The sequence below is a fragment of the Puma concolor genome, chromosome B2 (genome assembly GCF_028749965.1).
Source record: "Puma concolor isolate L17-30 chromosome B2, mPumCon1.1.hap2, whole genome shotgun sequence".
Taxonomy (NCBI): domain Eukaryota; kingdom Metazoa; phylum Chordata; class Mammalia; order Carnivora; family Felidae; genus Puma; species Puma concolor.
This window is the reverse complement of record NC_141671.1, coordinates 131,914,527-131,929,407: the sequence shown is the minus strand read 5'-3', so window position 1 is coordinate 131,929,407 and position 14,881 is coordinate 131,914,527. Positions and strand designations below refer to the sequence as shown.

The window sequence follows — 14,881 nt, the reverse complement described above, 5'->3', positions numbered from 1 at the left end:
GGTCATGATCTCATGGTCATGAGTTCAAGCCCTATGTCGGGCTTCACACTGAGCGTGGAGCCTGCTTGGGGCTCGCTCTCTCTCTCTCTCTCTCTCTCTCTCTCTCTCTCTCTTTCTCCCTGTCTCTGTCTCTATCTCTGCCACTCTCCCCACTGCCTGAAAAAATAAACAAACATTTTTTTAAAAAGAAGAAAGAAAGAGGTGAAAAACAATTTAAAAAAGGAATTTGGAAGTCCAGTACTTTAAATTCAAATTCTGAATAACAGAAATTTCAGAGAGAAGACATCATACTGTGGTGGTTGGGGGTAGGGGTAATAGAAACAGATCACCTACAAAGTATCTAAGGTCAAAAAAGCTTTGGACTTCTAAACAGCAACGCTGGAAACTAAAAAATAATGGAACAGTACCTTTAAACTTTTGGGGAAAATGTATTTTCAACCCAGAATTCTATACTCAAGCCAAATCATCAATCAAATATGAGGTAGAATAAAGACATTTTTTTGGATATACAAAGTCTTAAAAAAATATTTCCTATAATCTTTCTCAGAAAGAGACTGGGAAATGCCTTACAACAAAACAAGGAAGTCAAGCGAAAAAGATACAGACTCTAGAATCCTAACCTGAAATTCAACAGAGGAGAGAGGCAGAGAGCACCCCCGGATAACAGCAAAGGGAAATTCTGTGATGACAGCTGTGCACTGGACTGGGAAGCCATCTGTCTAGACTAGGTATAGTAGGCTATAGGAGAGATTTCTTCAGAAACATGAAACTCAGAATTCCTGATGGGTCCAAATTTCTTGGGAGGAGATTTAGACAATTTGGGATTGAATAGGTTGTAAGTATAAATTAAACTAACAACAACAACCCCAAACAATTATGTAGTTATAGGAGAATAATCCTGATATAAAACATGGATCTGCTGTAATTGGTATTTCCATAACCACAAGCATATAATCGTTACATACTGATGTAACTCAAATTAGGATTCAGCTGTACTGGGAGGATGAATACAGTTCTTGAAGGAACAAGAGTGGTGCCTGTCTCTGGCAGCAAGGGCTGAAAATGAGCTAAATCATCACCTTCTGCACAGGGAAATCAATAGATGATGCCCAAAATGGAAAAATCAAGAAATAGTAATAGACGCATATTATTTAGAGATACAAATATAAACACCAAAAGAATAAGTAAACGTAGTTGAAAGTGGTTGCCTTTGGGGAGAGGGAAATAAATGAAATAGAAAGGGACAGACTGTTTTTTTTTTTTTATCAGACTTTCATTTTTCATTACTCTTCAATTATGTGTGCATGTTTGATACAATTAAAAACTAGAGAAAGGAAGGAAGGAAGGAAGGAAGGAAGGAAGGAAGGAAGGAAGGAAGGAAGGAAGGAAGGACAGAAGAGAAGCAAGCAGGAAAAAAGAATGATATAGGCTTTCTGGAAATCCAAAACACCACCTACAGGGCAATGCTGTGAATTCTGGCAGCAGGTAACCAGGAGCTCTCCATCCTGCCTGCGTACTTCTTTCTCCCTGTCTTTCTCACATAACCACCTCTTTACAGATTCCACTTGAGAATGAGCACTTAGACACATGTATTAGTGGAATCTGGAATTCCCCCCAAGTTAATTTTTTGATTGCACTAAATCCAAAATTCTGACCAAGGTTTAAAAAAATTCTAAAAAATAAAATGATCCTTAAATAAAGTTCAAATAATAAATGATTAAAGTTTTTTATAAATTGAAAAGAATATAGCACTGGTAAAAAGAGGAAAGCTCTTGCTGATATTACCACTTGCATAAGACCATAGTTAAAAGCATAATAATTTTGCAAACATAAAAATTAGATTAATGGACATGAATACAACACTAAGAAATAGACCAATTTTATACAAAATCTTAGTATATGGAAAGAAGCCATCAAGAAGTAATAGTGGAGGGAAAAAAAATAAGCAACTAGGCTGGTATAATTGACTAGTAAGAATTGATTCCTTTCTTAATTGGGTGATGGTCATTGAGGAGAGCACTTGTTGCGATGAGCACTGGGTGTTATATGTAAGCCAACTTGACAATAAATTATATTCATACAAAACAAGAATTTATTCCTCTCTAATACTTACTGGAGACCCTACGATACACCTTAGGGACATTAAAGAATTAAAAATGCAAAATCAATAACAGAAACACTAACAGAAAGTGAAGCTGAATATCAGTACTCTGGGAAAATGATAATTTTCTTTTTTTTTAATTTCTTTTTTTTTAAGTTTATTTTATTTATTTATTTTGAGAGAGAGAGAGAGAGGGAGAGAGCAGAGAGAACATACATGCAAGGGAGAGGCAGAGAGAGAGAGAGAGAGAGAGAGAGAGAGAGAGAGAATCCCAAGCAGGTTCTGCACTGTCAGCACAGAGACTGACTCGAAGCTCAGTCTCACAAATTGTGAGATCATGGCCTGAGCCCAAATCAAGAGTCGGATGCTCAACCGACTGAGCCACCCAGGCGCCCTGAAAATGATAACTTTCCATGAGATGTGAGGCTATGGAAGAAATCTCAGAGAAAAAGATAACCAAATTTGACTAAATAAAATGTGAAATCTCTCTGCAACAAAAAGGAGTAACAAATACTAAGGATTAAAGCAAGAGATTGGAAGAAAATATTTGCACAAAACATAACAGACATTGTGTAGGTACTCGGTATTGTATGCAGAGACACCCCAACTGGTAAAATAACATGGCAATAAATTATCAAGTAAAGTATATAGAAAGACATTTCACAGGAGATAAAATATTCTCAATAAAAATATGAAATATTTATTATCTGCTATTTGGAAAATATATGCAAATTAAAAATAACACATTAGACTTATTAATTTAGCCAGAAATGAGTGGGAAAATCAGAATATAAGATTTATCTATGCTTTAGCTACTAGGACTAGATGGAAAGAATACAAATGAAAAAACATATTGTGTACGTGGATGGCCCTAGCAGGCAGTATATTAAGCGAAATAAGTCAAACACAGAAAGACAAATACCACATGATTTCACTTGCATGTGGAATCTAGAAAACCAAAAAGATGAAAAAACAAAAACAAAACAGAAACATACTCATAAATACAGAGAGCAAACCGGTGGTGCCAGAAGCCTGGGAGGTGCTGGGATGGAAGAAGTGAAGGGGATTAAGATCTACAAACTTCTAGTTATGAAATAAATAAGCCACAGGAATGTAAAGGACAGCATAGAGGATGGAGTCAATAACACTGTAATAACATTGTACAGTGACAGATGGTAACTACACTTATTGTGGTGAGCATTGTAATGTATATAAATGTCAAGTCACTATGTTGCACACCTGAAACGAATATGATAGTTCATGTACTATGGTTCAATTAAAAATAAAAATTTAAAAACCCTTATGCTGTGCTCACGCTGTTATCCGTGGTATGTATAGGTATCTAGATATCAACAAAAAGGAGAAAATATCTATAGCACTCTAAGTTTCGGCAAACGGCAATTAATAACTTGACAAATTTTCCAACTAAACAACAATAAATATACACCGACAGGATGGAATGTTCCTCTTTTCAGATGAGTTGACACTATTATAATTTTGATTCTTTAGGGAACAAGTTGTAAAGAGTTTCATCTTCTAGAGTTCTCCATTTTCTTTTTTTTTTTTTTTCCCAACGTTTTTATTTATTTTTGGGACAGAGAGAGACAGAGCATGAACGGGGGAGGGGCAGAGAGAGAGGGAGACACAGAATCAGAAACAGGCTCCAGGCTCCGAGCCATCAGCCCAGAGCCCGACGCGGGGCTTGAACTCACGGACCGTGAGATCGTGACCTGGCTGAAGTCGGACGCTTAACCGACTGCGCCACCCAGGCGCCCCTAGAGTTCTCCATTTTCTAAAGGAGAAAATATTTCATTTCACCACCCTAACCTTTTATTTAAAAATTCCAATTCTTAAGGAAAATATCAAAGTTGAACGAATTTACAGTTAACAAAGTATTCCACAAAATTCATAGTGGTCTAACTTATAACCTATACTTCAGCAATAAACTAAGTTTGAACTATACAAAATAGAAGCAAAAGAACGAATGTCAAGAATTATTTCCAACCACTCAGACACTCCCTATATATAATATTCACTGTAAAAGCAAGACAAAAAATTAGAACATAAATTAAGTCATACTTGAAATAAACCAAGGAACATGCCAAGGCATGGGAAGAAAGACGTAAGAAAACATGGTAAATGGTCATCACAGGACATCACATGCCGTCAGAGTCATATTTTGAGCCTGAATTATGTTGTCACTTGCACAATGATTTTTAATTCTGATTTTTAGTATCAATGTTATTCTAAGATGTTGGATGGTGTAGACATGTGTTTAAGTTGACTTAGGTGAGACCCAGCAGAACATTCTACACTTTTGTCTACATCTAGTAAGTGCTGCTTCATGATGACTTAATCCTCCCCTCCCTGCCGTCAGTCAAGTGACTGGCATTTTTAGTACTTAAAGGACATACACAAGATAAATATGCCCATGTTAGCCCTTGGTGTCTTTGCTTTGCGATGTCAGGTTAAACAAGAAATATGTTCTCAATAGAGAACCAATCTGGTTACTTTCTCAACCCAAGGATCCCCTCTTAACTCAGATACCACATTCAAGGTTGTTTATTAAATGTAATTAATGTAAATAAATTATAATAGAAGAGCTGCAGGAGATTCAAAGATTGAAAAATCCAGAAATCACAATCCCTGCCCTCAACTAAGTCTGTAAGTTATGGGGAAAAACAAGCAGGTACAGAAATAATACAAGGGAAAGAACGGGCCAGAAAAAGACAGAAGAGCCCAGTAGGAGCTCCCACACCAGGCAGAGGCCACATACTACAAAACCCACTGCTGCAGGAAGAAGAGAAGAACAGACACTGACCACTGAGCAAATGTGCCTCAAACTGGGTCTGTAACAGAACCCAAGGCAAATCTGTCAAGCACCCTCCTGGGCCAGAATCCTCAGATTCTTAAAATTTACTTTTAAAAAGTTGTGATATAAAGCTCATGATTTTCAGAGCTCTAAATTTATTTTATTTTACTACATATTAAGATATTAATTAACTTTGGGCAATGGCACATCGAATGAAATGCAAACCGACTTCCTTCTCTGTTCTTTGCTATCTATTTTAGTCATTAAATGAAGGAGTGATTTTCTTGATCTCTCTTCGTCAACACGTGTGCTTACACACTGGACAGGCAGAAAGACACAGACACACACGCGTACACGCACACACATACACACACACACACACGTGTGAAGGATCGGCCGATTTTGAATTAGACAGACCGAAAGATTTTCCTTTGTTAAAAAGAGGTCCTTTGTCTTATCACCAAAGCCAGCCTCATAGCTTCTATTCTTGTATGTTTCACAAGAATGGGAAACTCTCTGACCTTAGACTAAGCTGGAGGACTGATTCTATGATCTCACACTTTGTGGCACTTCCTCTTTCCTGATATTTACTGTATTCTATTGTTAATTGTTTTACTGCCTATCCTGTCTGCTCGCCCATAAGTTCCAGGGGGTCAGGGGCTATACCTGCTGTGTTTGCCATGTACCCCCAAGTGCCCAGCATATAGCATCATATTGTCCTAGGAATTTATCAGACTCTTCTTTAGGTGACTAATACTTCCTGCAATGACCGGACTTAGAATCAGTAGGTTTAAAAGTGCTTTTCCCTTTGAAGAACAATAATTATTCCCAATTTCGATGAATAAGATAACATATTTTCCTGTTCATAGTTCTCTCTCTCTCATCCTTTTGTATGGTCATTTAATTTTAAAAAAAATTTTTTTAAGAGAGCATGTGTGCATGCCCATGCAAGAGTGGGAGAGGGGCAGAGGGAGCAGAGGGATTGAGAGAGAGAGAATCTTTTTTCCTTTTAATTTTATAAACGTTTATTTATTTTTGAGAGACAGAAACAGAACATGAGCAGGGGAGGGACAGAAAGAGAGGGAGACACAGAATGCCAAGCAGGCTCCAGGCTCTGAGCTGTCAGCACAGAGCCCAATGGGGGGCTTGAACCCATGGATCATGAAATCATAACCTGAGCCAGTCAGACACTTAACCAACTGAGTCATCCAGGCACCGAGAGAGAGAAAGAGAATCTTAGGCAGGCTCCATGCTCAGCACAGAGTCCAATGTGGGGCTTGATTCCACAACCCTGGGATCATGACCTGCGCCGAAATCAAGAGTCAGATGCTCAATGGGCTGAGCCACCCAGGTGCCCCTGTATGGTCATTTAAAGTTAGCAGACAGTACCTCAAAGCTTTATCTGACCTAAAACTTGGAACCTTCTTATTCTCCTAGAAAGTTTTCTGATTCCTATAAATTCACTGATTTCCCCCCTGTGACTATTCAAGGAATTTGGCATCTCTCACCCAGCTAGTAAAAGGCCAAGTCAGAATCATCACTCTCTTTCCAGCAATCTAGGGTAGACGCCAGCCAAAGAATTTGGGGCAGGCTCTCTTGGCCACACCAGGATTTTGCTATGAAAGATTAGGGGTGAGTGTCATTATACGAAGCCTGCCAGGCGGCCCCCTGGTTTTCATTAACCTCTTGCTAATTTGAAAAATCTCAATAGGCTTGGTCACCAGCAAAAGCATAAGAGTTTGGGTCTATGGTTCTCAAACTATAACATGTATAAAAATCAGATGGGGGAGTTTTTTGAAAATATCAATTCATAGGCTCCACTCTTAAATATTCTGTTCCAATAGATATCAAATGTGGGCCTGGACTCTCTGTCTTCTATTTTGTTGTTTGGTTGGGGGGGGGGGGTGTTGTTTTTAGAGATCCCAGGTAATTCTGGTGATTATCATCTACAGGCTACATGTCGAGAGTCACTGGACTGTTCTGGGGGTTTTCAAAGGCACAGAAAAATGAGAAAGGGAAGAAGGAAGAAAAAAGAGAGAAAACGTAGCTTAGTATCCATTCAACAATGTTACAGCCCTGAATTATACCAAAGACTAGCATGCATTCCACTTCTGTTCTGGGTCCAGACAGACAAGGGCTTCCCGTTAGCTGTGGCGTCAGAGGTTACTTCTCTACCAGGTACCACCACTCCGCCCATCCCGGTCCTCCTTCACCAGGCTCCTAACCTTCCTGGGATTAAGGCTACTTTACCTTCCTGCTGCCCGGTCAGCCATTCTAAATCTTTAAGGGCCTTGGAAAAAATGCCAACTTTCTGGGCTCCACTCAGCAGGGCAACCATCTGGGCCAGAAAGACACAAGCGAGGCCCTTCCAGAGAAAAACATTCCCTTCCGTACAACAGTTGTGGGTGATGTGATACTCTGATCCCTTTAGGACCAAGGCCCTCATTCTCCCAGTTGCCAGAAATGTTGACTACCGAAGGCTCACAGCTCTAGGAACTGCCCTTGACTGAAGGAAAGCTGCTCGCTCCAAGACAGCACCTTCTGCCTGGTGTGGCCTGCAACCAATGACCTGTTTAGGCAGGGAATTCAGATGACCAGCTCGTGTGCTGGCAGAGCAATTCTGAAGGGCCATTCCAGCTCCAAGGCTGGGCCCACCACTGTACCTGCACGGCGGTTCAGTTCCTCCCTCTGCATAATCCTGCTGCTCTCTCTCCCTGACAAGTGCTGTTCCCACAGCACCTCTCAATAAACCCCCTGTACGCAAATCTCACAGTCTATTTTCAGGAAACGTGAACTAAGAGAGTGAAGTTGCCTTTTTCAGTCAGGTAGCGACAGCACAGGGGAGTGGGCGTCTGTACCTTACTTCTAGAGAAATCGGGTGGTCACTTAATTTCTCCAAGAGTGTCCCTCCTCATGTATAGACCTCAAATACAGATAACAAGAATAATACTTTTTGCCAGGCTTTTATAAGAAGGAAAAGAGGAAATATATATGAGAGTATTTTGTAACTAATGAAGAGCTGTATGTATTATCAGCTAGGCCCTGGTTTACCATGCAGTAATCAGGGAAGGCAGGAGGGATTTACCGACATGATATGATTCAGCTTACACACTGTGTCCTACGTTCTCAAATCAACAGATCTGTGTCACTAATCAATACACCTGGGCACATACTAAAAAAATTAGAAGTAAAACCAGGTGACACATGCATTGCTGCAATCCTGAAACTGAAACAGAAGACAGAATAATACTCTGTTTATTGGAAACACTCTGTTTCCATATGAAAATAGCAACAGAGCAATTTCCACTACTTTGTAAAGTCGGAATTCACATTTTTGCCCAATAAGTTACGCAATGAGTAATGGAGTATCACTTTACATCCTCGAGCAGAGAAACAAGTAAAACAGCTGGGTATACAAAATGAGGAATACTTTTCCAGGCCACTTAGTATTTTCTGCATTACCTGGATACTGTAGCCACTGAAAAGAAACAACAAAACAAAACAGTACACAAATCAAGTTGAAAACATTGAGTTAGCTCAAGGAGGATAATAAGAAATTACCAATTCTAAAACTATGCTTTATGTTAAAAGTTACCAAATTATTGAATGTTACCAAGAACTTACGTGAGATATACAAATAACGTCTAGTATTTACAGATGTAGAAGGCGTGGTTAACAAATGACTTCATCTGACAGATGGTTTTATTATCAGCAAAAGTCACAGAATGGTTAAAACTGGAAGGAAGCTGACAGACCTATGAAAGCCCCCAGCCCCAGTGATTCTCTGCTCGCAGAGAAACCACAATCAAAATGAAGAAGCAAGACAGACCCACGTAAAATATTAACCCAAACTCTTCCCTTTCTTATTATTTGAGCACTGAATGAATTACAGACAGGTATACAGGCATTCAGACCAAGGGGTAAACATGTGGGCTAGATCAGTCCAGAAGGCTTCATGTCAGTCTCACATAATGAGAAGCTATAAATACCTTGATTTCCTGTTAAATCTGAAGAAATGCTGAATGAAACATTTCCTTCATGCATGGAGAAAATATTTTAAAACTTCAAACTTAGAGTTTGCTGATTCAGTTTAGGTAGAATAATAATTCAGTGTTTACAATCTTTAAACAGTCCAAAGTGAGGCTTGTGAGGAGCAGATAATTAGACCTTGATTCCTGAACAAAAATCATAGTCTTAATCCAACTCGTGAAACAATGAGAATGGTGAAGAGCTGAGGCCAGGTTTTGAGGGGAAGGAGGGAGTTGGGGTTGTTTATCAAAAATACCCTTATCAAGACCAAAGGAATCTACCTGAATGCTGAAAACAGAAAACAAGCCCTGTGGGGCACTTGGTGGCTCAGGCGGTTAAGTGTCCAACTTTGGCTCAGGTCATGATCTCACAGTTTGTAAGTTTGGGCCCCACGTAGGACTCTGTGCTAACAGCTAGAAGCCTGGAGTCTGCTTCGGATTCTGTGTCTCCTTCTCTCTGCCCCTCCCCTGCCTGTGCTCTGTCTCTCTCTCTCTCAAAAATTAATAAACATTAAAAATAAAAAGAAAGAAAACAGGCCCTAATCCCTAGAAGTACAAGCCATTTTGCTCAGTTAAAGTCAAGAGGACAGGGACACTGCCGGCCAGCTTCACTTAATAAGATTCTGGAAGTTAGAGACAAGAGAGGCAGGTAAGCTTCAGGGTGAAACCAGAACAAAACAGGCCCTAGAAGGCAGACCACAAAACAGGAGTGTAAGACTTGAGTTATGCACCTGCCTGAATTTGTTAGTAATTCTTGTACCATTGGACCCTGCTCTGTAGATTAATACCCCCGGGCCAGCCTTTCTATTTCCCCTTTCTATTTCAGCCTTTCTAGTATCCCCAGAGGAATACTACAGATTTTAGCAACAGATCATTGACTGCCTCTAAGAAACACAAAGCAGTGAACATTCAGTGTCTAGGGAGAGTAGTAACCAAGGCAGCTCGGAAGACGTAGTTGTGGAAGCTCTGGGAACTTTCAGCGAGAGTAAGTCTTCATAAAAGTGTTTTAATTCCCAGGAGAAATTTTCTGATTATTCTAGGTCTATTCCTAGATCAACCAGATATTCCTTGGGGTGAACCAAGGGGGAGGGGTGCCATGCAGCACAACAGAGCCTCTGAGGGCCCATCTTATATATCGGGCTAACCCTGAATGAGGAACAATTGTTGGCGTCAAGACAGTGACTCCAGTTTGAGTTTGCCACAGTGTCTGAGACTTCATTCGTTCACTCATTCATTCATTCATTCTTGGAGATACCATAGCAAAGCAGTGTGGTTCAGAATGTAAGTTCTGGAGCTAAGCGCTTGGGATCAATTCCTACCTCTCTCAATTACTAACATTACACTTCATTCACCTGTCAAAAGCAGTCAATTATAGCACCCATCTCACAGGATTTCAGTGAGGAGGAAAAGACCGAGTTCATATAATGAGCCTAGAATTGTGCCTGGCACCGATAAGCATTTTAGCTATTGTTGTTGTTTTTTTTGTTATTAATTAATTCATTCAAAAACTTAATGAGCGCTGATTATGTGTCAAGCACTGAATGAGGCCCTCATTTAGCACACCTATTCTTTCACTTACATCCCACTCCTAGTCATTAACTAGGAATGTAGGAGTCATCCTAAACTCCTTCCTCTCACTGCCCACCTCTAAAGATGTAGCCAAGTTCTGCCCATTAAACACATCAACTCCTTCCCTCTTTTCCACTCCTCACCATCACTGCCTGACTCAAGCCTTCTCCAATTTCTCTTCTCAAATATTATAGTAATCTCCTGTGTGTGTCCTAAGGCTAGAGTTGTGTTCATCCAATCTGTTCTCCATCTTGATTCTAAATTGTCTTTCCAAAACACATATCTGACGATATCATTCACCTGCTGAAGTCTTCCATAGGATAAAGTCACAGGTCCAGCATGGCACATGGACCTTTGTGATGAGGCCCAATCTGTCTCCCCAGCTCTCACCCCGTGCCCACACTGACCAGGCTGGTGTTCCCTGACAACACAATGTTGATCCTTCTGCTGGGCTGACTATCCCTCCACCCGCCTGAAAACTCCCCCTTTAACATTAAGCCTCATTATTCAATTAATAAATACTTCCTAATACCTGCCAGGAGTAATGCCTGTACCAAGGCCAGGGAGTACAGTGATGAAGAACACACTCAACCCTTTCTTCCCCATAGATAAAGTTAACTTTGAGGCCCTCAAGAGAGAAAAGAAATACGGAAATTAGAGTTATCTCAAATTTAGTATTGTTTCCCTCACTAGCTGCATACCTTACAGAATTGTAGAAATTGAATAGCTTTTGGCATCAAGTCCAAAAGTACCTCAGGAGATTTCAGTCTCAACAGTAAACTGTGACGCAGTGGGTTTAGTCATTTTGACTTGTGCGGCAATAGTGTGTTAGAAAAGATTGATTTGAACTACAAAAAACAATGATCAGTAGGTTGCTTCAATATGGTGTTATAAAATTGTAAGCCATTAATTAGCTACTCTGTTTTTACTTAAAAAAATTTTTTTAACGTTTATTTTTGAGATCTAGAAACAGAGTGTGAGCAGGGGAGGGGCAGAGAGAGAGGGAGACACAGAATCCAAAGCAGGCTCCAGGCCTCTAAGCTGTCAACACAAAGCTGACATGGGGCTCAAACCCACAAACTGTGAGATCACGACCTGAGCCAAAGTTGGATGCTTAACCAACTCAGCCACCTAGGCACCCCAGTACTTTATTTTTAAAAGGTGAGTAAGGGGCGCCTGGGTGGCTCAGTTGGTTAAGCGTCTGACTTCGGCTCAGGTCACGATCTCACGGTCTGTGAGTTCGAGCCCTGCATCAGGCTCTGGGCTGATGGCTCAGAGCCTGGAGCCTGCTTCTGATTCTGTGTCTCCCTCTCTCTCTGCCCCTCCCCAGTTCATGCTCTGTCTCTCTCTGTCCCAAAAATAAATAAACGTTAAAAAAAATTAAAAAAAAAAATAAAAGGTGAGTAAATTATAAGTACCTGTGATTGTCTAGGGGGTAATACCAGGCTGGGTTTCTTTTTACCCACGAAATAATATGAAATATGGTTATCAAACACTTTAAAAATCATGCCTTTCCAATTAATACATTTTTAAATCATTCACTGAATGAAATGCTTACTGAATAAGCACAACAGGCTGTCGACAAAATAGGTGATTAAATTTAAAACTTTACTCATTCTTTCAGCAATGAGGAAACATCAAAAATCTGTTCATTCAAAATCTCAGATCTGCACAAACACCAGTCGTATTGGGACAGAAGCTCTACTGTGGGCATAGATTGGTCATAGCTCCTCCCATCTCCCTCGTTGGCTCTTCCAACCTTCCACACTAGTCTTTATGGCCCTTTTCAGCAACATCCTGTCGTATTCACAATTACATAACCAGAGCTCTGTGAAGAGTGTGGCACAAAGAAGGTGCCTGGGAACTGTTTGTTGCACTGACCTCAGCTCAACTCGCCTCCAACAGAGATGCTGTCCTCTTCTCTACTAAGCATGGAGACAGTACAGTTCCTTCCCAAGAGCCATGGGACCTCTCAGCTTAAATATTTTAATTTCTCAGCTCCAACTGGTATCCACCGTCTTCAAAAATTTTCACGTGGCACTAACTTACTAAAGACAAACTGTCCAAATTATTTGGATTCAGAGAGTGACGTTCAATCACTTTGTACAATGGCATATTTCTACCATACCATACCATCGAAAGTAATAACATACAGTTATTGAATAATGAACTTCATTTTCTCTTGGGCCTCTGTGGCAAAGCACATGACTTCAATGGTTATCTGACATCAGCCTAGTGACCCTAGCTGGTATGCTGTACCATCAGGCACTTTAGGAAACTGAAAACTTGAACTGTTACTTCCGACACCACTAGCTCGAGTTTAACACTGAATGCATTTCGCATCTGAATCTTCCTTTACACACACCCAGAGCAAACCTCGCTTTTCAAAAGTTCATTAACAAAGACTCAACTTAAAAGAGCAGCCCTGTGACTCATCTTTGGATACCCGGGTGGAAATAACAACTCCTCCCTTTGCTGAGAAACGGCTTAAACAAGTGCATGAGAACCACAGGAAGTAATAACAGATCTCAGCTAGTGCCAGCGAAGTCTAGAATTCCCTCCCGGGACGGTGTGGTTCTTGAAGTCACGTTGCCACTACTTCTTGTCTTCATTCTTCTAGAAAAAAAAAGTCTTATGTGGGCTTGGAAGGAACTATTTCAAGGCAGTATCAATTTCTTCATATTTCCTGGCTCCTGAGTCATTATGTCAAGTTCAAGTCAAGAAGCACGCATTCGGGTGTTTTTGAGAAAGCGCAAGCGAAAATAGGGAGTGAACAGACCATCACACCGAAGTAATGTCCCCAGTAATTCCAAACAACCTCAGCCTTTCGACTTAAAACAAAAGTAGTCTTACTTAGAGACGTTGTGCCAGAAGCCATCAACAGGCATCTGAAAGAATTTCTGTGAAGCCCTAAATGCGCAGTCCCTTGCCCACTGGGAGGAAAAAAAAAATCACTCCGATGTGCATAAGAAACCCAAGGCCGTGTTTCTCGAGGCGCGAAAAGGCGGCGTGAGCACCGGGGCCAGACCCGAAATCCCTCCCCCGGGACATCCCTCGACGCCCCATCCAGCGAGGCCACCCCGACGCCCCCCCGCAGCTCTCGGCGCACAACTCAGCGGGGCGCGTCCTCGCTCCTCCTGGGGCGCTTAGGGAGGGAAAAAGAGGCACAGGGGGGAAAAACGAACCAGGTACGGGACCGAGCGTGCGAACCGAGAAGCTACGTCCTGCGCGGGCGCCGGTCCCACGCTGGGCGTCGTGAGAAGGAAGGAAACCTGTCGCGCGGCTCCTGGCGGCGGGGATCCCGGCGCCTCCCGCGGCCCAGGCCGGGGTCCTCCGCGGCCCCGCGAGCACCGCGCCGCTGCCGCCGCATCAGGGCGCCGCCGACCCAGCCCCCAGCAGCGTCGGCAGCACCCACAGCTGGGGGAGCAGGCCCCGCCCCGGGACGACGGCGCCGGCCGCCCGCGCGCCCGTCCCCGCCCCGCCCGGAGTGCGAGAGCCCGGGGGGCCGGCAGCCCGGGGCCGCGCCGCTCCTGCAGCCTCACCTCGCCTGTGCGCCCGCGGACGGTCTCCGCGGCGGCCCGAGGCGCCTCACCTGCTCCCCGACCCTCCTCGCGGGGAGGGGCCCGGGGGCGCCGGACTTTCCCCAGGAATGCCCCTCGCGCCGGTGACGTTTGCCGGCCGCTGCGTTCCGCGGGGCGCGGCCGCGTGCTCGGGTTCTGAGTGTGGGTGTGGCCCCCAGCCGTGCACCTGCGGCGACCCGCGAGGCGGCGGGCGGCGAGCCTGAGCGTATAAAGCGAGGCTGAGCACCGCCAAGTCAGATCCCTCTTGGACTCACCCGCCTCAAGTGGGCCAGAAGCCCAGCTAGAACCGCAGCCGGCTTCATTCATTCATTCATTCATTCATTCATTCATTCATTCATTCATTCATTCAGTACCAAATGAGCGTCCACCCAAGGGCTGAGGACACTTACCGTGGTTAAAAATACCAAGACCGTGACTTCGAAGACCTGGCATTCCAGTGGGGAAAGACAAACACATAAAGTGTCCATTACGCTAAATGGTGGTAAGTACCTTGAAAATCAGACTGAGACTTAAAAGTTAGGGAATGTTAAACACACACAGACGATACAGTAGTATTAGACTACAATCCGAAGTAAAAAGAAAATCCATGAGTTCCTAATGGTATAAGTAGTTGAATAAATAAATAAATGCTAAAGAGATCAATCTCCCCTGCAGAAGAATTCGTAAAAGTTTATGTAGATACTCGACCCTTAAGGACAAGCATAACTTCCCACTCCTAAGTATGGCCTGCCCACAGTGACTTCTCCCAAAATATAAGGCGTAGAAAGGAGATAAAGAAAAACTTCACAAT

The 14,881-nt window shown here is 42.5% G+C and overlaps 1 protein-coding gene across 5 annotated transcripts in view; it reads right to left on the bottom strand.

Moving 5' to 3' along the window:
- STX11 (syntaxin 11) overlaps nt 1-14,881 on the bottom strand; it is a 62,355-nt gene that overhangs the window by 24,839 nt on the left and 22,635 nt on the right. The window contains exon 1 of one of the 5 annotated variants that reach the window (XM_086708066.1): nt 14,053-14,187. The exons of 2 other annotated variants lie outside the window; for them this stretch is intronic. The gene's annotated coding sequence lies outside the window, so the exon portion shown is untranslated. Of the gene's footprint in view, nt 1-13,695; nt 13,857-14,052; nt 14,188-14,881 lie in introns of those variants that run through there. 2 more of the 5 variants (XM_025925798.2, XM_025925796.2) reach the window with 2 other exon arrangements.